We start from the raw sequence: 18397 nt of genomic DNA, 5'->3' as shown, positions 1-18397 counted from the left end.
AATAAATTATAGGAGTATGGGGTGGCTTAGGTATTAAAAAAGCTTTTTCTTTTTTGTTTAATATATTTATTTGATATCCCTTATTGAATATTATCTCCAGTTCCTTTTTGTACTTTCCTACAGGGTTAGAAGTCATAGGGACATTTTCAACATCACCAACAATTTTATTAATTTCAGCCATATAATCACATCTATCTAAAATGACTATACCCCCCTTTGTGGGCTGGATGTATAACCAGCTCTTTATTATTGCACAGAGATTCTAGACCTGCTTCCAGGTCCCTATTCATATTTGCCTTTCGGATTTGTAAGGAGTCCAGGTCTCTCAAAACATTGTCTCAGAATACTTTCAGAGACAGTGCCAGAGTGCCCGAAGGATTGAATAAAGATGCTTTGGAAAGAATGTTGAAATTCTGTAGAAGTTATCCTATTCTCTTTTATCGGGTTGGAAATTATATATCGTTTGACATTCAATTTACGCACATATTTGTGTAAATCCATATAGGTTTGGAATTTGTTGTGGTTCAAAGTGGGAAAAAATTGTTATGAGTAGGGATATTGTATTGGTATTCTGATTCCTCACATTCCCCTTCATAACAATCTGGGTGATTGTTGTAATTATAGTTGTTATTGTATGTCGGGGGAAGGGGGAGGAATAGTTATACCCCTGATCATTAGCATTGGGTGAGGGCCCATACCCTCTGCTGGAGGGTCGCCCCTGTCCTCTATGGTAATCTTGTCCTTGGCTCTGACCTTGGTTATAGGACAGACCTTGTCTCTGATTGTACCCATTACTGTGGCCATACGGAACAGCTTGTGGACCTTGATAGTTATTTTTTTCCATTTACACATTGTACAGAAATCACCCAGGGGGGAATGTTTTTTTCTCATCAAAAGTGGAGTTACACTTTTACTTTTGTATTTACTAATTGAGTTACATGATTTATGAACTTCATATGTATTCATGACACAGGTTGCACTTTTTTTGTGGTATTTTGTGTGGTTCATCTTGTGGTGGAAAGATGCATGACAGTCTGCGGGAATTTCTCAATAGGAGTACAGTGTAATGGAGTTTAGTCATTCAAGGGGCTGACCCCCTACATGCCCCCCCCACTTAACGATGGTCGTCCTCGGCCATCCTATATAGTCCATGGGGAAGAAAGTGATTATTACAATCTCTAACAGCAGCACAACATTGTCCACAACACATACAGGTGGACCAAACGAACTGATCGGCATTGTACCTGTTTGGTGGAACCCCTGCAGTAGACCTATTGGATCTCCGGAGGTCTTGACTATCTGTAAGGGACTGACTTTCCTCATTAGGAGCTGCCAACCTGGGTTCCTCCTCATTGCAAGCCGGTGGTGGTTCTGTAGCATAAGCTTCATCCCCTGTGGCCTGGGGACCTTCCGTAGTGTCAGGAACAATCCACCAGTCTTCATCATTGTTTTCATTGGAGATAATGGGTTCTGAGGACGGGACAGGAAGTGTTGTCTCTTCAGCAGGTTTGGGATCTTCAGACCGACATGGCCGTAAATATTCCTATGTAGGATCCTGGAGGCAAACTCCTAATTTTCCACCCGTACTTCGTAGACCGGGCCATTGGGGTACACTCTCCTGATCACTTTGTAAGGTTGTACCTCCCAACGCTCACTCAACTTGCCTCTGGGACGTTTCTCCAGCACCAGTGCCCGGTCTCCAGGTTGCAGCGGAACCTCCTGGAGGGGAGGACGGTCAGTATGAGTTCTCTCTTGCAAACGCTGGCCTGCTAACCGGCGGATGGTCTGGAGCCGCTGACGGTGTTCTTTCACCCATGAGGTGGTCGATCGTTCTATTAAGTCCTGTGGTTGTTCTAAATTCAGTTCAACAATTTCCCGGCCAGCTCTGCCGAACAATAGCATGTACGGAGTATACCCGGTTGTGTTGTGAACCCGATTATTGTAAGCCCAGACTAATTCATGGAGGTAGTCTGGCCAGTGCATCCTTTTGTCTTCCTCTACATGTCCTCAACATCTGAAGCAGGGTCCGGTTGAAGCACTCGCAGGCCCCATTCCCTTGGGGATGATATGGAGTTGTCCTGGATTTTTCAATGCCATACAGTCGATGTAGCTCCTCCATCACTTTCCCTTGAAAGCACGCTCCTTGATCTGAATGGATCCTCTTCGGACACCCGTAGACTCGGATGAAATCTTGACAGATGGCCCGAGCTGCAGACTCAGCCGTCTGGTCTCGAGTTGGGGTGATCACTGCAAATTTAGAGAAGTGGTCAATCATGACCAGGCAGTATTGTGGACCTCTGGCAGATTGTCCCACGAGAAGATAATCTATCATCAATACTTCCAGTGGTTCTTTGGTCTGTATGGACTGCATGGGTGCCCTCTCTTCAGTGCTTTTGGTGAGTTCACACATTCGACACTGCCGGCAGACTTCCTCAACCGTGGCCTCCAATCGTGGACAATATACATAGCGTTGCAGCCACTGGAAGGTCTTAACTGGCCCGAAGTGAGCTCCAAATTCATGAGCCTCCTTGGCTACCTCTCGTGCCATGCTTCTGGGTATTACTACCTGCCACCTTGCCTCTATATCAGCAGGCTGCTGCCACTTGCGGTACAAAACAGCTCCATGAACTTCCAGTCTATCCCACTGGTGTAGAATGGACATCATTTCGGCATCAAGCTCAGTCCTTTCTTCTCTGTCAGGTTTTCTTCGCTGGGACACCCAACCTTTCATCTGCCGCAGTCCGACATCTTCATCCTGTATTCGGCCCCCTTCTTCATTGGTTCTTCCTAATGCCTTGGGTAGCACTCGGGCCTCCCCACTTGTCTGTGCTTCAACTGCTGGAGGTGTGAACCTGCGGAAGTCTGGAGTTTCATCCTCTTCTTTTTGTTCATCCAGATCCCCTACTGGAGTCTCAAAAGTAACCCTCGACAGACCATCGGCATTAGTGTTCTCTGTAGCAGAGCGGTAGCGGATCGAGAAGTCATACTTGGCAAGGCGAGCTGCCCAACGCTGCTCCAGGGCTCCCAGCTTTGCAGTATCCAGATGGGCCAGGGGGTTGTTATCGGTCTGTACAAAGATCTTAGCCCCTGTCAGGTAGCCCGCAAATTTTTCTGTCATGGCCCACACCAGGGCAAGGAGCTCCAGCCGGAAGGAACTATAGTTATGAGGGTTTCGCTCTGTATCCCGCAACGACCGACTGGCATAAGCGATAACTCTTTCACGTCCTTCTTGTACCTGTGACAGTACCGCCCCAAGTCCATAGAGGCTGCCATCAGTCGATAAGAGGAATGGTTTGTCAAAGTCAGCATAAGCCAAGATGGGGGCCGATGTCAGGGTTTCTTTCAGGGCCTGATAGGCCTCTTCCTGCTTCTGTCCCCAGGGGACACTTTGACCCTTGGGCCTCCCAGCTGTTCCTCTCTGCAGCTCATTCAGAGGGCCCGCTATCTTTGCGTAGTCTTTGATGAATCGCCGGTAATATCCTGTCAGACCGAGGAACGCCTTCAACTCCCGCAGTGTTCTGGGCGCTGGCCATTGTTGTATTGTAGCCATTTTGTCTTGAGATGGCAGCACCCCATCTTGGGACACCGTATGGCCTAGGTACTCTATCTTCCTCTTGAAGAGATGACACTTCTTTGGCTTTATCTTCAGGCCATGGGATCGCAACCGCTTGAGTACCTGTCCTAGTCGGTCTAGGTGTTCTTGAAAAGTAGCGGAGTATACAATGATATCATCCAAGTATATCAAGGTTGCTTCAAAAGTCAGGTCTCCCAGACACTTCTCCATCAGCCGCTGGAAGGTGCTCGGGGCATTGGATAGCCTGAATGGCATTCTGTTAAATTCGAATAGTCCCATGGGGAGTATGAATGCAGTCTTGGCCCGGTCCTTCTCGGCCACCGGTACTTGCCAGTACCCGCTTACTAGATCCAGGGTGGAGAAGTATTTAGCCCGCCCTAGGGCTGTCAGGGACTCCTCGATGCGTGGCAGAGGGTATGAGTCTCGTGTGGTGCATGCATTCAACCGCCGATAATCCACACAAAATCCAATAGTGCCGTCCTTCTTCTTGACAAGCACCACTGGGGCTGCCCAAGGACTTTGACTACCTCGTACCACTCCTGAATCTATCATCTGTTTCAACAATGTCTTCACTTCCTGGTACAACTTGGGTGGAATCTGTCGATACCTCTCCCGGTTTGGGGCAGCGTCCCCGGTCGGTATCTCATGTGTGATAGCATCTGTGCAGCCAAAGTCATCGGCATGGCGGGCAAACGCAGCCTGATTCTCCCACAGCATGGCTTCAACCGCCCGCAAACGGTCTGGACCGAGATTCTTCACATCTATCTCCATTTGGTCCACAATGGTTCTCCCATTCCATTCTGGGGTCGGAGCCTCTTCGGGGCTGGCAGTAACTGCCAGTGTCCATGCAGCATTGCCTATTGGAGCTAGAGTCATTTCTTCCCGACTTAGCACTTCTCCCCGATGTAAGTACACATGGGCCAGTTCTACTCCAGGCGCCAAAGCGACTTCCAGATGTGCCACATTCACAGCTCTTATGGGTACTCGTCCATTCTGGACCACTGCCAGTGTCTGGGTCACTAGGGCATCCTGACCTAGTTCTCCTAGACCCCCTGGTTCGATGATCACCTCCATACCTTCAAGGTTGCGGAAGGTTCCCACAGGCAGTGTCAGTATAGTCTCCCGACCAGGAGGAAGACTGAGGGTAGCCTTTCCCGGCACTCGGATAGTTCCCACGGACTGGTGTACTGGGACACTCTTCTGTGTCCCACAGAACCGGATCAACCGTTGGAAAGCTTTTTGCGTGGGTTTGTGTGGGTGGCTTGCTTCCAATAGCCAGGTCCCCGTTTAGTGAACATGATCTGATCCAACTCTCGTAGAATATTCATGCCCATTATCACCGGTACATCCTCCTTGAACGTCTCGGGGACCAGCAGAATGCCTTTTCTTCCCACTTCCTGTCCACACAGCCATACGTTCATCCACACGACTCCCATGACCGGAATTTGCTGATGGTTCGCAGCTGTAACTCGGACCAATGTCTCTCGTTCTGGCTTAGCCAGTGCTTGGAAGTAACGATTGAAGTATGACTCAGGCATTGTCGTCACCTGTGATCCGGTATCTACTAAGCACTTGACTGGGATTCCTTCAAATTCAGCTTGTATGACGGGGCACCCTGCGACCAGGTGTTCAGAGCTGTGCTGGGTGTCTTGACTCTCCACCTCCCCCGCAATACGCCCCACTACTACGGGGGCTGGTAGTTTAACGCCGGCTCTGAGCGTCTAGATAGATCACTCTGACACTCTCTGGCGAAGTGTCCTTCTTCTCCGCACCGCCAGCACTGTGTCCCTGGACGATAGTCTCTCCGCCTGCGTGCGGGAGGCGCCCTGGCTGGCCTTGTTGGAAGATATTGAGGAACTTGGTGTGACGGTGAACTCGGGTAAGGATGCTGTGGTGTAGGAACCAGTGGGGCAATCTGATAGGGCGGTTGTTGGGCCGGATAGGCAGCCCCAGGGGAATAGCTCGACTCCATTCGCCTTTACATTTGTGTCAATTTTTCGTGCATAGCACTCAGGGAGCTTTGCAGGTCTTGTACCACTTTAACTAGGACCTCTTCCTTCCCCACAACCCCAAAGGGTGTGGCGGTCTGGGTCCGTATCACTCCGGAGGCATAACTTTCTTCTTTACTGCGTGCCACAGCCTCCGCCAATATTTGCCGAAAGTTCAGAGTAGGGTCCACCCTGACTCGCTCCCGCAGAACCTGTCTCAGGGGAGAGCTGAAGAGTCCCAGAATAAACTGTTCCTGCAATATTCGGTCGGCAGATCCCATGCCAGATACTCCGTCTGCCTCCGTTTTCTGTACCTCAGCCAATACTTCTTGTAGAGCCATCGCATATTGTGAGACCCCTTCATTTTCTTGCTGAACCCGGTAGAAGAATTTTGCCCGGAGGTGGCCCGCACTAGCTGTTTCACCGTATATTTCTTCCAGAAATTGCACAATCTCTTGCAAGGTGCTGTGTGTGGCTTCTGATTGTAGGAACACATTCTTTCGGGCCTCACCCTCCAGGGCAGCCAAAGCAATTTCTACCTGTAACTCTGGGCTGACATTGTAAATTCTTGCAGTGCTCTGTAATCTTGTCACCCAGTCTGACAGTGACATGTTCTTGCCATCAAATTTTGGCAGCAAGTTAAACAGCATGCCCATAGGGAGGGCCCTTGCAGGGGTTCCACCATTGCCTGAGGTACTCACATTAGCATCATGCACATTTCCTTCAGCCGCCTCCATCTCTGTAACCGTACCCTGCTCGCAGCGCCACTTGTAGCGGTCAGAGGAGTAGGGGACCGCAATGCAGAATTCAAGTACGGTACAGCAGACAGAGAGGCTGAAGCAGATACCGGCTTTATTAACCAACAGAGTATAATGGCCGGAGAATAATGTTAACAGTAATAACAGATTACATAGGTTTACAGCAAAGTTAACTGCAACGTGATACTTAAAATGGTGCTCCCGCCAACGCACACACAGAAGTACAGGCTACTCTGCTATATGATCCTATCTGATTCCCGCTAACCGGGACACGTTGCTGCAACGCTCTGTCTACAGAAACCTGCTCTATGCCCTGCCACAGGTTAGCACCGGTGCACACTCACATTTCTGTAGGTACAGCTGCTTTATCTCAGTCTCTGTGATGGTGGATGCAGTCAGGTCTCTGGATCTGTCCCTTGCTGTCTGTAGCTACAGTCTCTTATGCACTGGTCTGGGTTTCTTTGCAGGTGGTTTATCTTGTTCTGTCACGTGGAGGTCACTGCAGTCTGGCCCCTTGCTCTGTAACTTGCTTGAGGTGCTCTGGGATGTTCTCTCCTCTCTTTCTCTGGTTCTCAGCTGCAGTCCGTAGTACCACAGTTCAGCTCTGTCTCCTCTGGCAAGATCCTATTGCTCTGTCCCTGGATTATGCAGTCTATATCCCCTCTCAAGACCACAGCATGCAGTACCTTTCCTCAGCTCAGCACAGCCAGAGAGACGAACACCACACCGTCCCAGGAACTTCCTGCTCCCTCAACTGTGGCTTATTCTCATTAACAACAACAGTGACATCTTGTGGCTGAAAGATGCATGACAATCTGTGGGAATTTCTCAATAGGAGTACAGTGTAATGGAGTTTAGTCATTCAAGGGGCTGACCCCCTACACACATCTGACAGTGGAAAGTGGTGGTCTGGTCACTATTTTAAGTGTGTTTTGTATTAGCTTAATGTTTATTTCTGGAATGCTCTATTTGCAAAGCGGGGATGAGAAATTTAGAGATCAGTTAGTAAAAGCAGTAGACTTTACACACACTACACATAGTTAGGCACATGTTTAACCACTTGATCAACCTAGATGTTAACCCTCTTCCCAGTCAGTGTCATTAGTACAGTTAAAGTGATACTAAACCCAGGACCCTGCATTCACTATATCTGCTCTCCCACAGAACATGGAAATGCAATTATTTTTAGTAAATGTAAACTGCTAAATACCTTTTCTCATCAGCAGTATATAGCAATCTTGTGACTTGTATTGGTGTCTGGAGGAGTTTTCATTCTCCCCTGGCCCTCTGCCTGGACAGTGCTGATATGCCCTGTGCTGATCACATGCACTCTCCTAAGAAAAAGAAAACTCTCTAGCAATACACACCAAACTGAGTGTGCAGCCTGACTCCTAATGCTTTGTTCTATCAATAGATTGCTTGGAGTCAGTTAAAGAAGAAGAGGACCAGAGGAGACAGGATCACACAGCCTTTATACACAATGCAGAGGATTAACCCCTTAGGTTCCACAGTTAGTATATTAAGCATGCTTTACTGCATATACACACTGATTTTACTGTTTGGGGTTTAGTAACACTTTAATGTCAGTAGCAGTGAGTCAGTTCCACCAGCGTCTGTGTCTGAATGCTCCCCTACACTATCACTGTCCCATTATAAGTCGTTGATAGTAGTATAAAAAAAAAGAAATTCCAGTATACAGTGGGGATCGAAAGTTTGGGCACCCCAGGTAAAAATTTGTATTAATTGTGCATAAAGAAGCCAAGGAAAGATGGAAAAATCTCCAAAAGCCATCAAATTACAGATTAGACATTCTTATAATATGTCAACAAAAGTTAGATTTTATTTCCATCATTTACACTTTCAAAATTACAGAAAACAAAAAAATGGCGTCTGCAAAAGTTTGGTCACCCTGCAGAATTTATAGCATGCACTGCCCCCTTTGGCAAGTATCACAGCTTGTAAACGCTTTTTGTAGCCAGCCAAGAGTCTTTCAATTCTTGTTTGAGGTATCTTTGCCCATTCTTCCTTACAAAAATCTTCCAGTTCTTTGAGATTTCTGGGCTGTCTGTCACGCACTGCTCTTTTAAGGTCTATCCATAGATTTTCAATTATGTTGAGGTCAGGAGATTGTGAAGGCCATGGCAAAACCTTCAGTTTACGCATCTTGATGTAATCTCCCGTGGATTTCGAGGTGTGTTTAGGATCATTACCATTGGGGTGCCCAAACTTTCGATCCCCACTGTATATACATTATAGTTTGTAAGTGCTATAACTTTCATGCAAAACAATCAATATACACTTATTGGGATTTTGTTTATCAAAAACATGTAGCTGAATACAGCTTGGCCAAAACTTATAAAGAAAGTTGATTTTCAACATTTTTTCATTTGATATAAAAAAATGATAGTTGTGTTTTTTTTTTTTTTTTTAATGTTTTGGTCTTTTTTCCATTTATATTGCAAAAAAAAAAAAAATAAAAATTCAGTGGTGATAAAATACCACTAAAAGAAAGCTCTGTTTGTGTGAAAAAAATGATATAAATGTTGTTTGGGTTCCTTGGTTGTATGACTGGGCAATCGCCAGTTAAAGTAACGCAGTGCAGATTAGCAAATAAAAAATGGCCTGGTCATAAACGGGGTAAAGTCTTCTGGAGCTGAAGTGGTTAAGGTACACATGAAGTGGCTACAGATGATCAGCAGCAGTGAGATTCAGGAAAGGCTAAAAATGGGCAAAAAACAACATGGCACACAGTGCTTTAGAAAGCTGAATGTCACTATCTTTGGATTTATATCTACTTTAAGCTCTTAAGCTGTAGGAAGCTTTAAAACTGCTTTCTAAATAATGAATCCGATGCTCTTTAGCCTAGCACCAGCATGATCTGGTTAAACATTGACCATATGCGTGAGGTTTAAGGCAGTGTTCCTCAAATCTGTGGTCAGTTTATGGTCTGGAGATATTCTCATGGGTAGCTACTGTAAGCCACCTTCCCTAAACACTAATTATTCAGCCTGTACATAGGTCAGGGTAGTTGGAGGACCTGGACACAGATCTGAGAAATGTGATATTCCAAAAATTAAATCTACAAATGTAAATGCTTTTTTTCTGCGCTTTTCAGGTCTGATTTGCTTGCTACACTGATTTACTCATAAAGCCAGATTGCTCAAAATAAATGATCTTGTCCATACTTTACCACTCTGAATGGTGGACTTGTGCTTATGCCATCAGAACAAAGTTTGATTCTCCCTGTACAGTCATTGAACACCCTTTTGTAGTTTACATATACACTAAAAAGTATTGGGACAGCTGCCTTTACACGCACATGAACTTTAATGACATCCCATTCTTAGTTCGTAGGGTTCAATAATGAGTTGGCCCACCCTTTGCAACTCTTCTGGGAAGACTGTCCACAAGGTTTTCGAGTGTGTCTATGGAAATGTTTGACCATTCTTCTAAACGTGCATTTGTGAGATAAAGCACTGATGTTAGACGAGTAGGCCTGGCTCGCAGTCTCCACTTGAATTCATCCTAAAGGTGTTCTTTCAGGTTGAGGTCAGGACTCTGTGCAGGATAGTCAAGCTTCTCCACCCTTTAAACTCGCTCATCCATGTCTTTATGGACCTTGCTTTGTGCACTGGTGCGCAGCCATGTTGGAACAGGAAGGGGCCATCCCCAAACTGTTCCCACAAAGATGGGGGCATGAAATTGTCTAAAATGTCTTGGTATGTTGATGCCTTAAGAGTTCCCTTCACTGGAACTAAGGGACCAAGCCCAACCCCTGAAAAACAACCCACACCATAATTCCCCCCTCTACCAAATGATTCCGACCAGTGCACAAAGAAATGTCAGTAAAGACATGGATGAGTGGGTTTGGGGTGGAGGAACTTGACTGGTCTGCACAGAGTCCTGATCTCAACCCGATAAAACACCTTTGGGATGATTTAGAGTGGAGACTGCAAGCCTTCTCATTCAACATCAGTGCCTGACTTTACTAATTTGCTTCTGGAAGAATGATCAAGACATTTTGGACAATTTCATGCTCCTAACTTTGTGGGAACAGTTTTGGGATGGCCCCATCCTGTTCCCACATTACTGTGCACCAGTGCACAAAGCAAGGTCCATAATGACATGGATGAGCAAGTTTGGGGTGGAGGAACTTGACTGGCCTGCACAGAGTTCTGACCTCAACTCGATAGAACACCTATGGGATTAATTAGAGCACAGACTAAGAGTCAGGCCTTCTCTCCAACATCAGTGCCTAACCACACAAATGCGTTTCTGGTCAAATAATCCCATAGACACACTCCTAAACCTTGTGGACAGCCTTCCCAGAAGAGTTGAAGCTGTTATAGCTGCAAACGGTGGGCCAACTCAATATTGGACCTCATAAACTAAGACTGGGATGCCATTTAAGTTCATGTGCGTGTAAAGGCAGGTGTCCCAATACTTTTGACAATATAGTGTAGTTCTAGTTCACTAGTGTAGCACCCTACAAGGCAGGTGCTAGGTAAAAGCATAATGGGCCTTGCCTGCCTAACAGCAGGGCCATGATTTTCAGCTGGGCTGTCATGTCAGGTGTGACTGCTGAGAGGGGAGTCTCCCCACTGGCTCCATGAGAGGATTCTCATTGGGCAGTGGAGGAAACCCAATCAGTGGCCCATTCAGGCCTGTATCTACCCTAGAAGGCAGATTTTGCCGCAGAGGATTCTGGGAGTGGGTATAAGTTTGAGGGGAACGCATGACGCAGTGTCTTTGGCAGGAAGCAGAGTCCCAGGAGGGAGAGTACAGCTGTCTCTCCTCCTGTCAGAAGGATCGGGTGTCTCGGGTGGCTGCCTGAGAGTACAGAGAGAGCTGCAGAGAGGATCCGGTGTGCCGAGGACCAGTGGAGATAGAGGGGTTCAGTTCCAGGAAAGCATGCCAAGTTCGTGAGTACTGTGAATTGCCCCTGAGGGTCTGCCTGAAGTGTAGAGGGGACCACTCCGGTGAAGGTCCCAGGGATCCAGGAGCCATCTAGTGTTTAAGGGGTACCTAGTGCAGAGGACTCTGAAGTGTTAGAAGAGGTGTCTTGTGAAGAGGACCCTGAAGTGTTCGAGGGGGTGCCTAGTGAAGAGGACCCTGAAGTGTAGAGAGGTTGCCAGCAGTTGGGCCCTGAAGAGTTAATTGCACAGTGTGAAGTGTACAGTGTTAAGAGTTGCAGCAGCACAAGCAGTTACAAGAAGCTACCTCAGCCAGTGAAGGGTATTCGAATTCGTCTGTGATAACGCATCAACGCAATTTCCGGTCCTACGCTTGCTGCTACGTCACTTCTGGTCGCAGTGAAACCCACGTCGGGACCAAGCACAGCCCAGAGCGAGCACCGCAGTCCGGGAGACATACAGGATCCATATATGTTATACAAAGCCTGCTTTTATCCAGTTAAATGTGAGTGTAATATTATTTATTTTATTTAATAAATATTCAATATAGTATTACACTATTGTAAGTTTTCCTTTCACCATGGTTCCATACCTTGCTGATGTACTTACTGGAAGAATCATTCCTCATCAGCCTTAAGGATATGCATCTAGTTCCTTACTGGACACAAGCTCGATTGACCCTTATGCAATATTGCCCAAGGGTCCTCTTGGTAAGTGGAACATCCAAAGGGGGTGGATTTTCACAACACTGCAACTGATTGCTGGCACGGATTTGCACGTTTTTTTCAGCTTAAGCACTTTGGGACTTTTTCACTGGCTACTTGCTGGAGCACTTTTCTTCATTTTTTGGACTTTTATGTGGAACTATTATTATTTACCATTTTCAATCATTTTAAGAATATTAAGTGTTTATTTATGTGTTTGATATTTGGCATTTTTGCACATATCATTGCACATTTTTTTGCACTTTGCACTTTTATTAACGATTTCTGTATGCACTTTAGGAGAAATATTGTGACTATTCCTATCACTAATTTGCAAGACGTCCCTATATATCAATCGCCCTGCCTCTGCGGGCACAACAGGGATTTCCCCCTATCAGAGAGGAGGAACATATTCCAGAAACCCCACACCTTCTCATACCTCTCTCGTTTATGTTGGGTCGTGAGGAGGACAAGGTCCTCCGTTCTATTGATCTCCTCCAGTCTCCAAATGCAACCACTGATAGTGGGAGAATATTGTGTCTTCCAATATACCGGAATGCGTGATTTGACCGCACTCAAAATATGATGGAGGATCGACTTCTTATATTTTCACAGCGGAATATCCGACATATGGAGAAGAAAGAAGGTTGGGGTGTCCGGAATCTCATGATAAGTAAGTTCCCTAATAAGGTCCCGCACGCCCCCCCAAAACAGGGTAAGCTTCGGGCACGACCAAAAAATGTGCAGCAATGTTCCCCGGCCCTCCTGGCATCTCCAACATCTATCAGCAGTGTCTGGGTTTGAACATTTTTTTAGTGTTTTGGTTTTCCATCTTGGAATACGAGAAGTAACCAAACCCCAAGCTACTCCTGCACAATTTGAACATGGGCTGAGACCTCATACACAATCCCAGTCCTGTATTCATTTCAGGGGCAAAGTCTTGACAGCAGAACTTCCTCAACATCCCCAACCAGCACCACCACCGCCACCCACTAATACTCACCACCCTCACTCTTCCCTGCTCCCTATTGAAGTCATGGGTCTAACAAAGAAGGCTTTAAATTGATATTAAAACTTTTTTTTTTTGTTTTAAAATAACGAACATGTCATACATGCCTGCTCTGTGCAGTGGTTTTGCACAGAGCAGCTCCGATCCTCTTCTTTTCAGGTCCCCCACTGGTGCTCCTCCCCCTCAAGCAGTGCCCTCAAAGAAAGCCACTTTTCCTTGGGGGGGGGGGGGGGCTCCGCTGCATGCTCGCTGCCAAGCCGCTGCTCTAGGTGTACATAAGACACATAGAGCCGCAGCTCGGAACCACCCCCCCCCCCTTCACTCTCACCTCATTGGCTCCCTGGCTGTGATTGACAGCAGTGGAAGCCAAGGGGCTCCTGCTGCTGTCTTAGCCAATGAGGAGGGAGAGCCCCATAGGGTTGAGGCTATTGTGAACATCCCTGGATCAGTGGGAGCTCAGGTACGGATTGGGGGGGGGGGCTGCACACAGAAGTTTTTTTTAAGCTAAAGCCTCTAGAACTACTTTAAGCTAGGTACACACAAGTAGAATTTAGTTCAAACATTGTACAGAATTCAGCCTTTTGGCTAAGAACAGGCAGCCGGTCTTATCAGTGTCAAGTAGGGGGATGCTCTGCCATCATTCTGCCCTTTTGGTTGGGATGAGCTGTAAAGTATCTATGCTGGTATGATTGGGGGTCCTGAAGAATCTTCCCTGTGGGAACAGAACATGGAGTGCACACTGGGTGCGGTGGGGGCTGAGAGTAATTCTCTGGTGGGGGATTCTGAGAGAACCAATGTCTCCTGATTTGAGAAGTGCTACCTAGTCTGGCCAAAGGCTGGGAAGGCCCGGTGTTAAGGCCCCCCTGGGGGTGGCATCCTGCTGGTGCTCTGAGTATCACTGTGGGTGTGAGACCCCACCGTGCCAAAGGGAAATTTTGGCTGAAACTGGGGCAATTTTTGTTACCAGACTGCAAGGCCTAGCCATTGTTTGGCACTTTTTGTTTATTTTTTTGTCACTTCTACTTTTTTGCGTGTCAACTTTTCATTCAGGATTGTAGGGTGTGGGTCTTCGGGCCTAGAGTCTAGAGGGAGGATGTGTGGCCTTTATGTTCATTCCTTACTTGCCTTGGGGGGGGGGAGGGTCTGTCTTCGGGAATGCCCCCAAACCCAGTACTTGTTGGTCTGTTTTGACTGACTGTGAGGGGTTGGGTCCTCAAGGCCTCTTTCAGGAGGGGACCATTTGACACACACTAGTGTACTTTTTTGTGTATGTGTTCGTGTGTACTTTTTTTGGTTCACAGTGGTGTTTTGTTTTTGTACACCGCATCGCAATGTAGGCTCCGAAAAGAAAAAAGTTAACTTTAAAATGTCGTCCAGATCTGCTTTTTCAATGGTATCCCAAACGTAATAAACAGGTTTCTTTACAACATGTACAGTAAATGCAGTATACAGATTTTGTTTGAGAAAAAAATTCAATCCTGCTCCTTTTGTTTTTTCAGTACTACAGTTGAAAACAAATGTCAGTTTGACCAAACTAACCATTAGAAAATCAAATAAACATTTAAAAATATAAATAAGAAGCAGCGCTAAATCCTAATAGTGCAATCATGAAAAATCATATGGTAAAAATGTGGCATGAAAACAAATAAACATGCAGTGAATAAAATATGAGCAAATATATATCATTTAAAAGAAAAGTAGAAAAAAATCAATCATATGAAAGTGGTTATCTGACATTCGGCCTGCCCTGGGAAGACATCACCAATGACAAAACGCGTCGGATTGGCTGTTACTGAAGACATCCCGATTGCTTAGCTGTTACTACGGCATTCCCTTCTCATGAGCTGACAGTCTGCTGGTTTTTGACTCGTTTGTGCCTGTTTACAACTTATCGAAGGTACTTCTTACATATTTTAAATAGAAGGACCTAAATGTTAGCAGGCTTGTTCATTTTTTTTATTCCCGATCCATTTGGAGCGGCTGCTGAGCAGCCACCGCCTATTTCAGATGGCCGGGTTATTTTTGCTTTTATGACCATTATAATTTATGAACCAGGCTATCTGGTAAGAAGCGTATGCAAAGTGTTGGTGCTTGGTGGTGGATTTCATCAATCAACGTTACTTATACATCTTTTTGCACTTTATGGACACTCTTTATTATTGAAAAGGACTTTTTCATTGAAAGAACTTTTTTTATGTTCACCTAACACTGGATTTTACACGTATTTCATTACATCAGTTTCATATGATTGATTTTTTTTCTACATATTTTTTTAATGATATATTTTGCTCATATTTTTTTTCACTGCATGTTTAATTGTTTTCATGCAACATTATTTACCATTCATGATTGCACACTATTAGGATTTAGTGCCACTTCTTATTTATTCTGATAATTTACAGCTGGTTTCATAGTTGGCTAAGTGGCTCCGCACCTTTTTGTTCTTTTTACTTGAGCTAGCGTGGATTTTTTCCTGTTTTATAAACATTTAGAAACCAATAGTTTTTAATGAAATTCTACATGTGTGTACCCACCATAGCCTCCTGCCAATATCTGGACATCAAAGTAGGATAATCTTCTGGCTATATTGGTATACTGGGGTCATGCTGACTCTGTCAATTATTAGTTGGCTAGACATCAATGCAGCAAACCTTCCTCAAAAACACAATATTGGATGGAGTTCTTGGAGGAGTGTCCAAGCTGTTGGAGATACTAACGTCCCTGCCATGTTCATAGAACCAGCTTGAGATCATATGTGCTTTGTGATACGGTCCATTATCCTGATGGAAATAGCACAGGTAAAATAAAATCCTGATTTTCTTTATGTCTGGTAAAAGGGAAGAGATGATTTTTTTGGAGCCCCTAGAACCAAGGAACATTTTGCACCTTCAGCACCTCATGTTATCACACTATAACTTGTGTATATGGAGTGATCAGAAGAAACAGTACGAATTCTTACTCTCCAAATAAACCTTTTGTTGATGTTTGAACAAACCACATACATAAAATGAATGCAACAGTTTCTGGCTCCTAACCAGAAAAGTAATTATTTGCAACCACTAACAGTCAACAGCAGATCACTATCATTTTGGTGGTTTAGAAGTAAAAGTGATTTTAATGACTACTTGGTTAGTTTCATGTGTAGCCACATTCTTCAACTGTTTATATGGCAGATGATGCCTGTGATCTGTAAACTGGTTTGTTATATGCAATATTTGAGCATATTTCTTTACTGGGACAGATTTATGATCTAGATGGTGTGTCTATAAAAGGTAAATATATTTAGTGTAATTTATTAAGCCAGTATAAAGAACGGCTTTGAAAGGTGACAACAGAAAAAGTCATGGGGTCATCTGAGTTTCCTGATCTGGAAGCCTTCAATAAAATTTCTCATACTGTGGCTAGATTCAGAATGCATAAACTTGTGTCATTCAAATAAGGGCAAATAACAAGGTCAGCTCCAGTGAAAGCCACGGGTCAGCGCAAGCAGTAGATCCAAATATAGGCAGATTAACTCATATGCAGATTTCTATATTAGTTTCTGCAGTAAAATCCTTATTTCACTTGTTTCACTGAATTGAGCAGCACATTTCCTGTTGAGTAACGTTACTAAAAATCAAGATCAAAGGTTAAAGTGTTACTAGACCCAGGAACCTGCATTCACTATATCTGGTCTCCCACAGTACACAGAACATGGAAATGCAATTATTTTAGTAAAAATAAACTGCTAAATACATTTTGTCATCAGAAGCATATAGCAGTCTTGTGACTTAAATCAGTGTCCCAGCCGAGCAATGGTAAAGCTTGTAGGATGAGTTTTCATTCTTCTCTGACTGTCCTATCAGGTTGCAGGACCCCTTACCCTCTGTCTGGACAGTGCTGATTGGCCCTGTGCTAATGACATACACACTCCAAAAAAAAAACTCTCTAGCAATACACACCAAACTGAGCATGTGTGCCCCCAAGGCTTTGTACTATCAGCAGATGGATTGGGGACAGTAAAAGAAGTGGAGTATCAGAGAAGACAGGATTATACAACCTTTTTACACAATGTGGAGAATTAACCCCCTTAGGTTCCACAGTGAGAATAAAAAACATGCATATACAGACTAATTTTACTGTTGTGGGTTTGGTAACACTTTAGGTATAGCCAACAGTATTCTTTTTAGTTTTAAATAGAGTAGGGCAGCCTTTTTCAACCAGAGTGCCTTGAGGTTTCTTCAGGGGTGCTTGTCAAAATTGGTCAAAAATTGTATACAAGCTAGCAGGTGAATCAATCCTTTCTTTTAGTTACACAAAGACATGGGTCTTCATTATGCACCATTATGACTTTCTAGACACTGGCATCCTAACAACCAATGACGTCATCAGTTAATAGGGAGCTTAACAGCTTCCGAAGACGTCAACATAATGACGAAACATGTCAAGCTGACACGCACACCGCCTCACTGTGGAGTATAGCCGTGGAACGCACGCCAGGTGTTGGACCACACCCCAGGAAGGAACAATGAAACTTGTACCCTGACAAGCTCGGTGTTACCCCCATCCGGTAAAAGTGCATGCGGCTGTCTAGCTGAATGATGCCGATAGGGCACTGATATATTTTTAATGATGTTTATATGATTTAAACTTATTTTAATAAATGGAATGGTCTTTTTAAAATACTACACCATGAGGAGTTCATTGTCTTTGCTCCAACACCCATCCTGAGATATATAGGTGATTCTGGTACCGAGGAGAGTGGACAAGAGGGCTTTCTGACGTCTGAATTTTCCAATAAGCGTTATAGGATCCAGGTTGCCATACGATAACAGGGTCAGGGATCAAATATATCTGGTAAGCTCAAACTCTGGCCATCCCCGCACGAGTGATTAGGAGATACCCACCATCACTGTTCCCCTGCATGGTTGTGAATACCTCACTGGGACATTATGTGATACATATGCACTGGACTTTGAGTGATCAATCTAAGTTGCACAGAGCACTAAAGCACCTTATTGATTGATGTGTGTTCACTTTATTAATTTATATAATTTACATGATTATTTATGTATATAGGATTGGTATATTATAATTTGAGTTGCACAGAGCACGAAAGCACTTTATTGATTGATATATATGCACTTTATTATATTTATAAAGGATTGGTATAATACTAGGTAGTGTAATATATAAGAATTGCACAATATATATATTTTTTGCAGCATTGGATATATGGTTTACATAAGGGGGTGACCCCTCATATATCACTATAGCACTTTAAAACGCACAGGAGAATTAATTTTAATACGGTCACTATTAAACGCACATTTTTTGTATGGTAGGATTATGCGCTGCTAAGATTGAGGTTACAACTTCAAGATAAAGCTAAAAGGGAGGATGTCTGTTGCCTCCGCAGCATCCTTGGTTGACCCTCCTGTGCCTTTCTCCCTCAGCACTGGGGTGTGGGGT

Source organism: Pelophylax lessonae (genome assembly GCF_965119305.1).
Source record: "Pelophylax lessonae genome assembly, chromosome: 1".
In the NCBI taxonomy this organism is placed as follows: Eukaryota; Metazoa; Chordata; class Amphibia; order Anura; family Ranidae; genus Pelophylax; species Pelophylax lessonae.
This window is presented reverse-complemented; position numbering follows the sequence as displayed.